The 14,209-nt window shown below is 37.3% G+C and overlaps 1 pseudogene; it reads left to right on the top strand.

Annotated features, from left to right (window-relative positions):
- Positions 1-617: 617 nt before the first annotated feature.
- LOC149749593 (small ribosomal subunit protein eS26 pseudogene) lies at positions 618-1,932 on the top strand (annotated as a pseudogene).
- The last annotated feature ends 12,277 nt before the right edge of the window (positions 1,933-14,209 follow it).

Here is a 14,209-nt window from a genome sequence, read left to right as displayed (position 1 = left end):
GGCCTTAAGAACAGAGCTTCTATCCTCTTAGACTTTGTATCTCTAGGAAATGATTTAGTCCCTAACATATATCTGGAGTTCGGTAAGTGATTGTTGGCTGTTGAATCACTACTTCAAAATGCCAGACAAAAATAAAATAAGAAGGAAATTTTATGATTAGAATAAATCTGAAAAGGATATACTTTTGAATGACAATGTTAGAAAGAATAGGAAGAATGAAATGTATATAAAAGAGTATACTTGATTTCTCAATGAAGTGAGATGAACAATCTTAAAAACTTTTCTTTTTAATTTCTAGGAAATAGGAGTTATTAATAGTTTTGTACTCTAATCTAAATCATAAGAAGAATCGATTTTGAGGTTCAAGACGAAGTTGATAACTCAAGACTAAACTTTGTTGCCCAAAACAATTTAAAAATATTGTAGTTCATTCACCTGTGACAAGAACTGAAAAAAGATGTATTGAAATGTTAATGTTCTTCTACTTCTCTTTTTGCTCTTTCCTGCCTTCACCTTCTTTCATCCCTCAAGAAAATGTACCTTTACCAGACCATTCTCCCAAAGTTCATATAGGGAGTTAAAGAATGAGTAGAAAGAGTCTTCTCTCATGTCTTGCTTCCAAGATGACCAAGAAAAGAAGGAACAATGGTCGTGCCCAAAGGGCCATGGCCATGTGCAGCCCATTCGCTGCACCAACTGTGCCTAATGCATGCCCAAGGACAAGGCCATTAAGAAGTTTGTCATTTGGAACATAGTAGAGGCTGCAGCTTTCAGGGACATTTCTGAAGCGAGTGTTTTCAATGCCTATCTGTTTCCCAAGCTGTATGTGAAACTACATTACTGCATGAGTTGTGCCATTCACAACAAGGTAGTCAGGAATTGTTCTCAGGAAGCCGGGAAGAACCAAGCACCTTCACCCCAATTTAGATCTATGCGTGCTGCCCCACAAAGTCCACCAAAGCCCATGTAAGGAGATAAGTCCTTAAAGACTGGAGAAACGCTGTTCTCTGAAAAGACAATAAAATGGAAATAATACTTAAAAAAAAATAAAGAATGAGTAGAAAGAAACATGACTAAAGAGGCAGGAAAAAAAATCAAGACATAAGAATCTTCATGAGTTAAAGTTCAGGCAATGTTTTTGGAGAGGAAGGGTGAAAGATTCTAAAAATAAGAGGCTTATCAGACCCTGTAGGCTGTAAACAAACAAGAGGAGGAAAAAAGGAAGACTTTTGGAAGTATTTTTATGAGATAAACTTGATTAAAATTTAGAGTTATTTGAGAGATACAAGTTAAATTGTTATCACATAGCAATTACCTTTTTTACATACTAGTATTTCTGTTTTGTTTTAATGATGCTGAAACTGCGCCAGGTGGGTCCCTAAGGTGACAATTAGGAAAGTGCTTAATGGATTGGAAACATGAGTTACTAGAGAAAAAGGATTCTAACATTAGTTAATAATCAATTATTACATGTACTATTCTATTTATAAAGGTTTTTTTTTGTATTTAATGTTCACAGCCATACTGTGATTATAGGTAAGTAAACCAAGATTCAGAAAGACTAATTAGCCCACACTAACAAGTAATGGATGTAAGATTCACACCCAGATATCTTATTCTGAAATTTATGAGCTACATCCTGCAACCTCTGTATAAGCCACAGGAATTGGTATGCCAATAAAACAATTAACATACCAGTGTTTAGCAAAGTATTTCAGAAAATGCCTGTCTTGAGATAACTCTTTTCACAAATTGAATATCTGTTTGATACCACTCCCACTGTGCTAGCTCATGATGCAATTTACTATATTGTAATGTTACAGAAATAGTTTGTTTTGATTTATCTCCATACACCTGTAATTGATACAGAAAGAAGTTGCTGTATTTGAAATTTCAGCTGGCTAGTAGAAAATGAATGGACAAGCAGCTCTTTTCTTCATCTTGCCTCTTAGCTAGCCTAATTAAATTTGTCTAGTCTGAAAATCTCCAGTAGTAAATGCTTTTGTTACTCTGAAACACTATAAACATTTTCACTGAAATGTTATTCAATTCATCATAATAGTGTCTTTGGGAGGTATCCCCCAAAATATAAATAAATTTTAAAATGTATTCTCAGCTCACAGATCACTGGGTACATTATGGGTTCATATGATTTGTCTGTCTCTGCTATTTTCTGACATAATCATATCAATTTATACCATACAGACCATTAAAACACAATAAGAAAAGGTCATGAGGTGAATTCTGTTTTGTGAACCTTTTATATGTAATAAGTCAATTTTGTTATCAAATGTGCAAATGATTAAGGAAACAAGACTATATGATGAAGAAAATTCAATATAAATGCAAAATGCTGATCTTGTATGCGGCTGATCAGATCTTGAAAAGGTAAACATTTATAGTTGTAAATTAATATTAAAATAACCTAGCATAATATAGCTGTATATCTTGATTTGAGGGCACATAAGGAGAAAACTGGTTAAACCTAGAGGTAGTTAAACTCTGATGCAGTACTGGAAATATTTTTAAATAAAAATAATTTTTCTGTCTGAAATTGTTTCAACATGGTCTAAACCCACAAATATGTGTTCTGCCCCCACTGCGTGATATGATATATGATATGATATGATATACAGGCACAAGAAAAGGCAAAAGGCATAGACCCTGCCCGCACAGAACTGCAATTTAATTGGTAGACTGCATAAAATAATTAATAAAACCAAGGTGTAAAAACAAGGCAAATAAATATACATAAGAACTAAAAGGCAGGGATAATTACTGCTGGGGGAAGAGGGGAGGGTCTGACAGAATTTAAAATGGAAGTTGTGTATGATGAATGTATAAAATGAGGAAAGATGGAATCTGTGTAAGGTAAAGATCATGTAGAACAGAATTAGGAAAATACAGGACATAAGATAGTAACAAGCCAGATATTGCTTGGAGTAGAGCATTTCTATATAAGAATATTTAGAGATAAATTTTAACAAGTACTTTAGGACCAAGCTGTAAAGATCTTTGAATGCCAGGTTAAGAAGCATTATTTTTTCCTGTAGTCAATGGGAAATTATATGGCCAAAGTGATGTTTTGCAAAGATTAATTTGATAAGACTTGGCATTGTATTGGGAAGTATAGGTGGGTAGGAAAGTTAAAAGGACAAAGAATAAGAAAGAAAAATACCATTTAGGAAATTGTGGTAGATACTGTAGTTTGGCTGTCTTAGCACGGATTCCAATTTCCTTTTTATTAGCATTCCTTACTTATAAAGTATGGTGAGCTAAAAGATACATCTTTCAAGACTCCTTTTCACGTAGAAGAAATAATGTGACAATACTGGCCAATGAGACAAGAATTCTCTTAGGCTATCTGGAAAATCCTTTGCCCTCCTGATATAATTGTCACTCTGTTTTCTTTATTATACCTCTTTTACTTTCCCGCTAGGAATGGAGACATAATGCCAGCTATGTTGTGACCTTATGTGAAAAAGGCCAAGAGAATGATAGAAACTTTATCGTGGAGATATTAATACATAGACATATAAAATTAACAAAATCAGCAATCATGTTACCTCTAGACTTCTTATTATGTGATTTAAAAAAATTAACTTCTATTTGGTTACTACACTGTAAAGTTGTAGTCAAACAAGCTGACATAGAAGCTATTAGAAATAATCCAGATGGGTCATGAAGAGCATCCAAAACCAAGTTATAGTGAAGGATAGGAAAATACCAGTGGGTTTTCCCATGGCTGATTAGATTATAGGAAGTTTTAATGAGAGGGAGTCCAAACTTAATACAAAACCCCCTTACCTAGATTACAAGAATAAAAATACTTTTAATAGAAACTGTATTTTCCTATCCTAAGGAAAGGCAGTAAAGTAGAACAACTTTTCAGGGTCATTACAAGTCTATGATTTTATGATGAGACACATCTATTAAATTTCTGACTGTAATTATACTGAATATTATGAAAGAAAGTTTAAGAAGCTATATTTCCTGTCCCTGAAGGACTTCAAAAGGACAGTATGAACACTAACACATTCACTGGACATATCATTACTTCCCAGTAATTAACTCTTTCTATTCTAATTCTTTGCATTTCCTCTGCCTCTACCAGAATCCAAGCCACTGTTACTCTCACCTGAGCAGCTTCAAAAGCTGCTAACTGATCTTCCAACACCCACTTGGACTGCCTTCCATGCAATCTGTTCTGCACAAGCAGTCAGTGTCATTATTTTGAAAAGCAAATCTAATTACATTACTCTGCTGCTTAAAACACTTCAAAGGCTTCCCCTTGCCCTCAAGGGACTAACTCTTTAACATGAATCTTAAAACACCTTAAGATAAGTTAAAGTGCACATTAACTCTTAGGTTTTTGAGTTCCTATGTAACATCTCTTTGGCAGCATTTATCCCCCCATAAGAGCAAACACACTGAAGAGAACAATTGAAATTACTTGTTCTTATGAATATCCATATACATGAATTCACAGTTAGTCACTAAAGCATAATCTCTGCTGTGCTGGAGTTTGAAAGTTCTTATCAGTCTGGATTCTTATTTGTCTTAGTAAATAATGGATAGCTATTGCAATGATATAACACAGAAAAACAAGAGCAAGAAAATAGGTGAATGAGTGTTACATGTAAATAATAAGTAAAAAGTTATTCACTAAAAAAATATTCAGATGCTTATCTTGATATTAAAACTATTTTCAGATTATGGAAAAAGGAAGAACACTCCTCAATTAATTCTACAGAGCTAGCATAATCTTAATGCCAAAACCTGACAGTGATGCTCCAAAATGAAAACTATAAACCAATTTCAACCATGAAAATAATTCTAAAAATTCTAAATCAAATATTAGCAAATGAAAACCAGACGTGAATTTGAAGAGTAATACATTGTGACCAAGTGGAACTTATCCCAACAATGCAAGCAGAGTTCAATATGACAAAATTTTCAATACAATTAGAAAATAAGTCAACCTCTTAAAGAAAACATGATTATATCAATAGATGAAAAAATGATAGAACTCAGTACCTATTTAAAAATCTAAGAAAAATTAGAACAGAAGTAAACTCCCTATACACAAAAGACTATTTACCTCAAATCAATAATAAATATCATAATAAATTGTGAAATACCGGACCCACTACCATTACAATCAAGAACAAGATAGGAATGCCATTATCAGCTCTATTATTGAATTTTAAGGATCTGACCAATGTAATAGAAGGACGTGAACATATAAATATTTAACAGAGGAGGCAAAATTACCTTTATATGCAGGTAATATAATTGTATAATAGAACATCCAAGAAACTTTACAAAAACCTGTTAGAACAAGAAACTCTGGTAAGGTGACAGAATGCAAGAAAAAAATATACGAATATCAATAGCTTTAAAAAAATTTATATCAGTAATAATAATCACCACTCAGAAATTTAAAAGGAAAAATTCAATGCACAATAGTGATAACACCTTAAAATATCCAGGAATAAATTTACCTCAAAAGAATCAGGATCCATGGAAAAGAAGTTACTGAATGGAATATATGTTGCTGAATAGAAAGAGTCAACCTAATAAAAACATAATTTCTTCCCCAATTAAGATATAAACTACAAAAAGTATCCCATTTGAGTTTTATATGGGTCTGGGAAAAAATTAAAGTTAAATGAAAGGATAAATGTATTTAAAAAAAATTCCACACACACACACACACAAAAAGACACCTTGTGGTCTGATCCCCAATTTTTCATTTCACAGAAAGCTCCCTCTCTGAACTCTAGCTACAGCGACTTGCTCTCAGGTCCTTAGAACAGTCTGCCCTCCTTCCTTTGTACCTTTGCTCATGCAGCTCCTTTATAAAGATCTTCCTACCCACACCCTCCGATCTCACGTGCTTCTCCTTCAGCTCTCAGCTCAAAAATTTCTTCAGCAGACTTGTGTGGGACAAAACATATCAGTGAGGCTGCCATTGTGAGATTTCTGGGCCAGAAGCTTCTTAAAGAGAGAGTTCTGTAGCCACATAAATTAGAAACCCAATAGATGCTACACCCACCCTTGCAGATTTATAAAATTCACTAGCATAGACATTATCTGAGTGCCCTGCATAAACACACCTTTTGTTTGATGTAATTTTGCAGTTCTTGAACATTTTAAACTACAGATTCCTCCTGGGCCCCACTGCACCTCCTCAGCATCCTATGGGACTAGCGTTGTATGGATCAGTGTCTACTGGTGGTCCCAACATCAGGCTCTAGAAAGGGAACCATTCAAAGTTGGCCTCCTCCACCCCAAGTGTGATTCCCCCAGCCATCCTGCTAGATGTCAAGGGATTCCTGTGGTCTTATAATTGTCCTGAGGTCATTGTTGGGACATGGTGTTGTGGCATATATGAAAGGGCTGAGTGAAGTCCTGAAACATGAAACATGTCTGGGAGTGCTCCAGCTGGAAGTCCAGCTGCTGGGAGTGCCTTCAGCCTTCAGGGCAAGATGTCTCCTGACTGTAGACTGGACAGTCAACTGGTACCAGCTGGAGATGTGGTGGTGAAAGCTGCATCTCATGGGACGACTGGCTGGCCAGCTCCCATCATTCCTTTACATAGGCTTCAGCATATCTTGGGTGGCGACTCAACCCTTGGACCTGGCACTCTACCTTCCTTGGCATCTTCTCTCAACCTCTCTCTGCTCGCACCATCCCCTTTATCTCTCCACATCAAAAAGCCCCATCTCTTTTTTTGTCTCAATTATTTACTTTATTCTGAATTTGTACATTCTAAAAACAGCTGATTTATTAGGTTTTGTTTGTTTACAGATCAAGAGGTTTCATTAAAAAAATCCATATTTCCAATATTTCTCAAAAAAAAATCAGAAGTTCTGACAACAGAAATTCTATATTCCTACATGGTAGCTGCTCCACTTAAGATGGCATGAAGGCCCAATTTGTCCTAGTCTGCACCACTCCTTAATATCTCTCCATTATTAGCCAAAGTTAAAGGTTCACTTCCATTTATCACTGCGCTTGTTCTGCTACTTTATTACAGTGAGAAATATTTCTGTGTTGCCATGCCTCTAGGTGGGAGGAAAAAATGAAAGAAGCTAACACATCCTTGCTTTTCTTGTAACCAGACTTCTCCTTCCTTATTCATGTTACCTGCCTAGTCCATGTTGGCTTTTGGTCTGCTCTGCTGCAATCACTGCTTTGTGAACTACACTTCAGAAGGGACACATTGGTCAGTGCTGTAACACTGAGGCCATACATAATCCCAACACTTTAACATATCCCCACTGAAACAGATCAAAGGGTCTCCACCCAGCATGCCATCTGTTATAGACCGAATTTTGTCCCCTCAAATTTATATGTTGAAGCTTCTTGACCTGTTTACTGACTTGTAAAAGAGAGGTAGTATTCCTGACTTCATAGGAATTAAGTATGATAACAAGAATCTGACAAGTAGTGGGTGTTTTATTAGTGCAGAATTTGTTGGATTTATATATATTGAGAAGATATCTCAGAGATACTTAAATAGGTATAGTGTTTCCACTATTTCCTTAAGGAGTCTTGACAAATAGATATTGTAGGAAGGCACTTGTATGAATGTATGATGGTGATGAGAATTAAGTAGAGGGTTTGATGTGGCTACTTCCAAAAGCACAGCAGTATTATTTCAATTCAGCTTTGGACTAAGAAGACCCAAATGTTTGCTCCAAGTTTCCAGAAATACTTTGCTTTGTTAATGGAAATAAAACTTACGTCTTTCAACTTTTGGCAATTACTCTGTCTCTCTTAATCTAATTTATCTTCAATATTGTATATGGAATATTCTTCGCAATGGGAAGTTGAACATCTGTATCAAATTGCAATGAAATGAAATTGTGTCCTGGCAGTTGTAGCTGATGCTTTATCTTACTGACAGCAGAGCAAAAGTTCCATTCTTTGAAAAGAAAATGTACCTGTGCACAGTTTTATTACAATTTCTTATTTTTAAAAAGCTTAATCCAATTTTTCAAAGCCATGTTCTATATTGCAGCTTTAAAACAGAGAGAAAATCTGCACCTGGAATGCATGTTAGCTCACATTTCACTGAACAATGTCATTCTCACTGGTTGAAGAACAGAAGAAGGGACCTAGATTTGAAAGGTACACAGTGCACATCTGGCTGTTTCATGGTTGAATTAAAATGTGAATAAACCCACCCCATATGGTATCACTCACTAGCATTAGTTTAGGTGGACTTCTATAAAAAGTAAAATGTTAGGAAAGAGTAACTTGGCACTCCCATTGTATCAGTTACAGTACTATCAAAATCAGAAAGAAAATCTGCATCTATTTATATATAATCATATTTGTGCATTTGAATGCACTGCATATCTACAGGGACATATTAATTTGTTAAGAGCTTATCAGGTTCCAGTTTCTTCCTAGTTTTTGCTAAGTCAAACTCAAAATTAAAAACTAAAAGCAATTTAAAAATTCAACAATGCTTCCATGGCACTGAATTAATGGGGTAGTTAGGAGAGGGAATTAATGGTGCCATTTCACAATTCTTTGTAGGCAATGAACTATCAACTTGAAAGCAAAAAAGAAAATACACTCTTGATAAAATAATCCTCCAGTCATTATTTGTTCCATCATCATTTTTTACTTATGGCAGCTATACGTTAAATATAATAGTCATTTCTCTACTGTAGCAAGAGAGAAATTTGCAGACGTAGTGTGAGAGAAAGGGAGTCAAGAAGGGACCTAGAACCCCTCAATGCCTGTCCAAGCATCTCCCACAGGCACTCTATGCCCCAGTACACAGGGATATGCTTGGAGAACAAGGTTAGGCAATGCTCCACATGGTTTAATCCAGGTCAGGATTTGGCAGGCAATGGCCTAGCTGGTATCCAAGACTGGGTTCTAGGGGCTTGCCTTTTCTCTGCATATCTTCTTTGCAAATATATTGTGTCAATAGGGAGATAGCTCAGGATTTGAGGCATGTGAGTTCCAACACACACAGACACAAATGCAGGATGCATTTTGATAATATCTAGCTGGAACTAGATATTTAAATTATGGGAGTCAGGACTAGGTCCTGTTCCCTGGGTATTCCTGGCATTCAAACAGTACCTGCAACATGGTGGGCATGTAAACATAGTTTCTTATTATTTTGAAATCTTTTTTTTTTTTTTTTTTTTTGCGGTACACGAGCCTCTCACCGTTGTGGCCTCTCCCGTTGCAGAGCACAGGCTCCGGACGCGCAGGCTCAGCGGCCATGGCTCACGGGCCCAGCCGCTCCGCGGCATGTGGGATCCTCCCGGACCAGGGCACGAACCCGCGTCCCCTGCATTGGCAGGCGGACTCTCAACCACTGCACAACCAGGGAAGCCCTGAAATCTATTTTTGTTGTTAAGAAGTGAAGATTGACTTAGAAATCAAGTCACAAGGGTCTTATGTTGCCACATAAAGCAGAATGAACTTTATACTGTAAAAACAGTGGAGTATAGACAATTCACCATGTTCTGAGCATCCTTTCACGTTCTTTCTAAATCTATCAGACCACAAGACTTACCCATCTCCATATACTGAGCTATTTCTGTAGTTAGTCACAAAGGAAAATAAGCAGGTCAAGGCAACTACAGTATATCCCCTGTGTAACTGCTCACATCCCAGAGGAGAAAAGGGGGATGGCTTGTTTGCATCTTGCTGCAATGTGTGTTGCTTTCTCCAAAGCCTCTGGGTTCCTCGGTTTCTCAGCTGAGAGGTAAAGCCACTGAATGGGTAGCATTTATCTAGGCTCACTGTGTCATTCTGGTGGACTTGAAGGTAAGAAGAATTGATGCAGATATGCTGATGCTTATTATATTTGCTGGGCCATAGGGAATAAATTCCTTTGTCTCTTACTATGAAGTCTTCTACAAGTATCAAAACAATTGTGGTAGCTTAACTTATAAGCTCACAAGTAGAGGTAAAATGTCACACTCTTCACTGTCCTTGATACTTGATTATGGTACTAAGAGCAGACTGAGCAGAGCACTGTTCCCTAACCTTAGAACTAATGACATTTTGGGCTGGACAGTTCTTTGTTGTGAGGGACTGTGCTGCGCATTGTACAATGTTTATCAGCACTGTACTCCACCAACTAGATGTCAGTAGCACCCCTGCATTGTGACAACCAAAACTATCTCCAAACAATGCCAAATGTGGCCCCAGGGAGACACTATTGAGAACCACTGGAGTAGGGAAAAGTGAGTTTGAGGGACTACCCAAGAGATTATTTCAATACAAAGGAGTGAACCAGGAGAGTAGTAGTAGAGAAAACAAATTCCAGATCTATTTTGAGGTCTGATTAACACAATGTCATCAAAATAGTGGACAAACATTTCTGTGGAAAGCCCAGGTTATTATCATCCTTTGGGCTATACTGTGACAGAGCAGGATAGTTAACATAGTCCTGGGGCAAGATTATAAATGCATGCAGCTGTCTACTCCACATGCATGCAGACTGCTTTTGATCTTTTTTCCTGATAGGAATTGGGAAAAAATGGATTTGCCATATCTGTAGCCACATTCCAAGTTCCAGAAGCTAAATCAATCAACTTTAGTAGAGATGTCACAGCAACTGCAACTCAGGTAACTCTTTGGTTAACTTAATAATATTCCACCATCATCTGTGATACATTTGGTTTTTAAAGGAACTGAGATGGTGAATTAAATGGAAATATGGTGGGTACCACAACCCCCATATTCTTTAAGTCTTTGAAGATATCACTAATTACAGCCAAATCTTTTCTAACTGAAATTCAGTATTGTTTCTGATTTACTATCTTGGTCAGAATCAGAGCAAGGTTAGTTTCAGGGTCTTCCACTTTTACTTTCCTACCATAATTCCTTTCCACAGTTCATGAAACCAGTGTGAATGTTATGCTGGCTGCTAACTATAACCATTCCAATTTTGCACTCAGAGATAAAGGAAATGACTGAAGGTTCGGTCCATAAACCCATTAGATCTTTGTGAAATGAGTTTGCATCAAGATTTCATTATTACTGGGCCTCCATATGCCCTCATTTTAAAGGGGGAATAATATTTTTGTTCCACTGAATCAACAACAGAGTAGATCCTGTCCCCAACAGTCATCAAATAATTTGGGTACTGCCTGTTTTCCAAAGCCAACTTATTCTGGAAAATGGCCATAGACTCCTTTGCAGAAGGACTGGGGTAATTGTAAGACATGCTATGGGATATAGGGTCTTTTCCCAAAGGGACTGGTTGGTTTCCTTTTCATTCTATGGGTTCTGGGTTTGAGAACTAGGTCAAGTCAGGAACCTGGGAAAAGAATTATAATTTTCCATTACAGTGAATGACTTTAACCTTCTCTTCCTTGTTCTTGATTTTTTCTGGTCCTATAAGGCAAGTAGTACCCTGGATTGCTGTTCAACTATCTCAGACTTAGCATCATCATGATCTATAGCCAAATCCATAAATTCCAGTCACTCGAGGCTCTCTGATTTCCATTCTGTCCATGCTCCCTCACACTGTATTTTATCTTGGCATTGACTATTAAATGCTATCACCATACCTCTGCTATTTGGTATTCTTATCATCCCCATTGATACCAGGAGCCCAAATCCACAGTAATCTACTACTACCTTCTCAACAATGCACGTGTCACCTTCATTGATGTATTCATATTGTTTATGGGAAGAAAGTATCAGGCAGTATCTGCCAAAGCACATAGTCAGCTGTGTGTTCTCTGGTCTAACATTATTAATCAATTATAATACTCCTGTTCTTTGAGACTTTTGACCACTTGATCAATACTTCTCTAAAGCAGTTCCACAGCACTACCTCACTTACTATAGGCCATTGTTGTTTCCATACTTCAAAGAGCAATGCCAGACATAGAATGAGGCAGGCTCTAATTATCCTTCTTTTGAATCCTGAGTCATAGGAGGGTACCCCCATCTCAACAGACTTTAATCTGTCTATCTATCTATCCATCCATCCATCTATCCACCGATTTATTTATATTCAATCAACTTAAACTGAAAAAAAACAATAACAACAATTTGCCCATTTCTCCCCACCTCCTCTCCCCCGCCTCTTGCAACCACCAATCTGTTCACTATATGAGCTTGGTTTTCTGTTTGTTTGTTTTTTTAAGATTTCACATATAAGAAAGATCACAAGGTATTTACCTATCTCCGCGTGACTTATTTCACCTATTTATATATCGGAATTATATTCTGCATTACCTAGGGTCCAGCACTGTTAAAATCTATTCTCAAATATGTTACGCTGGTTCTTGCCAGCATGTATTAGCCAGATCTGCAGCTCTTTTAATAAATAATCTCACTCTGTAGCAGGGACAGTACTCCTCTATTCACTACTTCTCTGGTGAGTCAATACTTCCCTAATAAGATTTGACCCTAGTTATTGGTTTGGAAGATGAGGAATTCAAGGGCAGATTTAGGGGCCGGACAGCATCATCTTGTGAACACTTAACTCAGGTGAAATCTTTGCATGATATTCAGACATTAGGAAGGCATTCTTCTCTATCAAGGGGAAGGGGGTCATTTATGTTGGCTCATAGGATTAAGGTGAATCTTGGGATGTAATATTATCAAGTGCATTCAACCCAAATATCCTTACCCCAGGACTCAGGGCTTCACTACTTCCCTATCAGGATTCTGATTTTAGCATAGAAAATTTTCCAGTAATATGAATTCAACCTTCTTTATTACTCTGCTTCTCTCACTATTGGTACCTGGGTCTGATTTTTACTACAATATGTTCTCCGGCTACATGAAATATTAATAAGTATCTTTTTTAATGCTGCCATGGAGTTCATGATTATTCCTTGAGTTGATAGTTAGATGAACTGAGACTTTCAATGTATTCTTTCAACATTTCAATGGCAATTAACAGCCAACGATATTTCAAGTCTTATAATTACCAGTCTCTACATTCAAGTACTAGAGACATTGCATCAACTATGGTGTCTTCTACATATATTCAATCTCAGTTCCCTATAAATGAGAGTTTAAGTAGTTTTGATGTGACAGCATGCCAGGAATGATCATCACTCCAGGGACCACCTGGAATAGGGTATTTGTTACCATCTGGCCATCATTGATTCAATTCCACAGCCCTATCCTGAGGGCCTGTATACTAAGACCCCTTCTGTTACCACCTATTATAAATTGGCTTTCCCAAGAAGCAGATTCTGAAACATGAATTTAATGAAAGTAGTTATTTGCAAGGTGATTCTAGGAAGCACTGATAGAAGGGTGGGAAAATGAGATAGAAAAGGGAAGAAAGCAACAAAGGATGCCATATGGAGCAGGTAACTGCAAAAGACACTTGGAGCTCAATTCCAGGTGGAAAACTGAGTAACAATGTATTGATAACATATACCTTGAGGTTTTCCCATCTGAGGCCAGTGAGCTGGGATAGTTTTCCATCATTTACCATCAGTCATTGAATGAGGGCTGTTCATGGGAGGATAAGTATTAACTACCTGGCAATACTAGCCAGACCAGCTCACAGGTGAAGAAAGTTATCAGCATCAGAAAAAGAGTTTAGGTAAAGAGTTGCAGGTGTTTTTGTTTGGAAGCTATCAGGTTGCTATGCATGGTAATAGTGCAAACCAAGGAAATATGAGCAGAACATCTTCTGTAACTGCTACCTTTGGTCATTTCAATTCACAAAACAGCCTTATTTCTGTACTTAAAATGCCCAGTACCATGTAATACTCAACTCTTCCAATGTGAATCAAAACTATAGCTAATTCACCTCCCCCTGGGAAGGTGACAACCACTGTCTCTTTTCCAACTCCTTTCACTATGTTATTTTGCTGCCTCCAGTTTCTGAGCCCTCCGAAGTTGGAAAATAGAAAAGAAGGGAGTTAGGGGAGCCTGGAAAGTTCTGGCTTGTCTGGAAATGTCACAAGCTGGAAATGTGTCAAGTGCTTTCTGGACTTGGACAATGTATAAAGACTGTTCTTTAATGGACACTCTTGTGGACTCTCCCACAGGGCCCTTGATACATCTTTTCTGACTCATAGCTTTCTCCTCCTGGAGGCACAAGAATCCTTGGTTATAGTTTCTCTGTCCTGAAGCTTGTTTACCTCTGCAGGAGGCCCTATTAGGCAGGATTTATGACCACTCCCACGCTGGTCCTCTGTGGTGTATGTGGACCTCACCCAACCACAGATAACATTCCTGA

The sequence above is a fragment of the Delphinapterus leucas genome, chromosome 3 (assembly GCF_059928025.1).
Source record: "Delphinapterus leucas isolate spDelLeu-1000000601 "Yukka" chromosome 3, BTC_Dleu_Yukka2, whole genome shotgun sequence".
NCBI classification, from domain to species: Eukaryota; Metazoa; Chordata; class Mammalia; order Artiodactyla; family Monodontidae; genus Delphinapterus; species Delphinapterus leucas.
The sequence above is the reverse complement of the archived record's forward strand: the minus strand, read 5'-3'. Positions and strand labels throughout refer to the sequence as shown.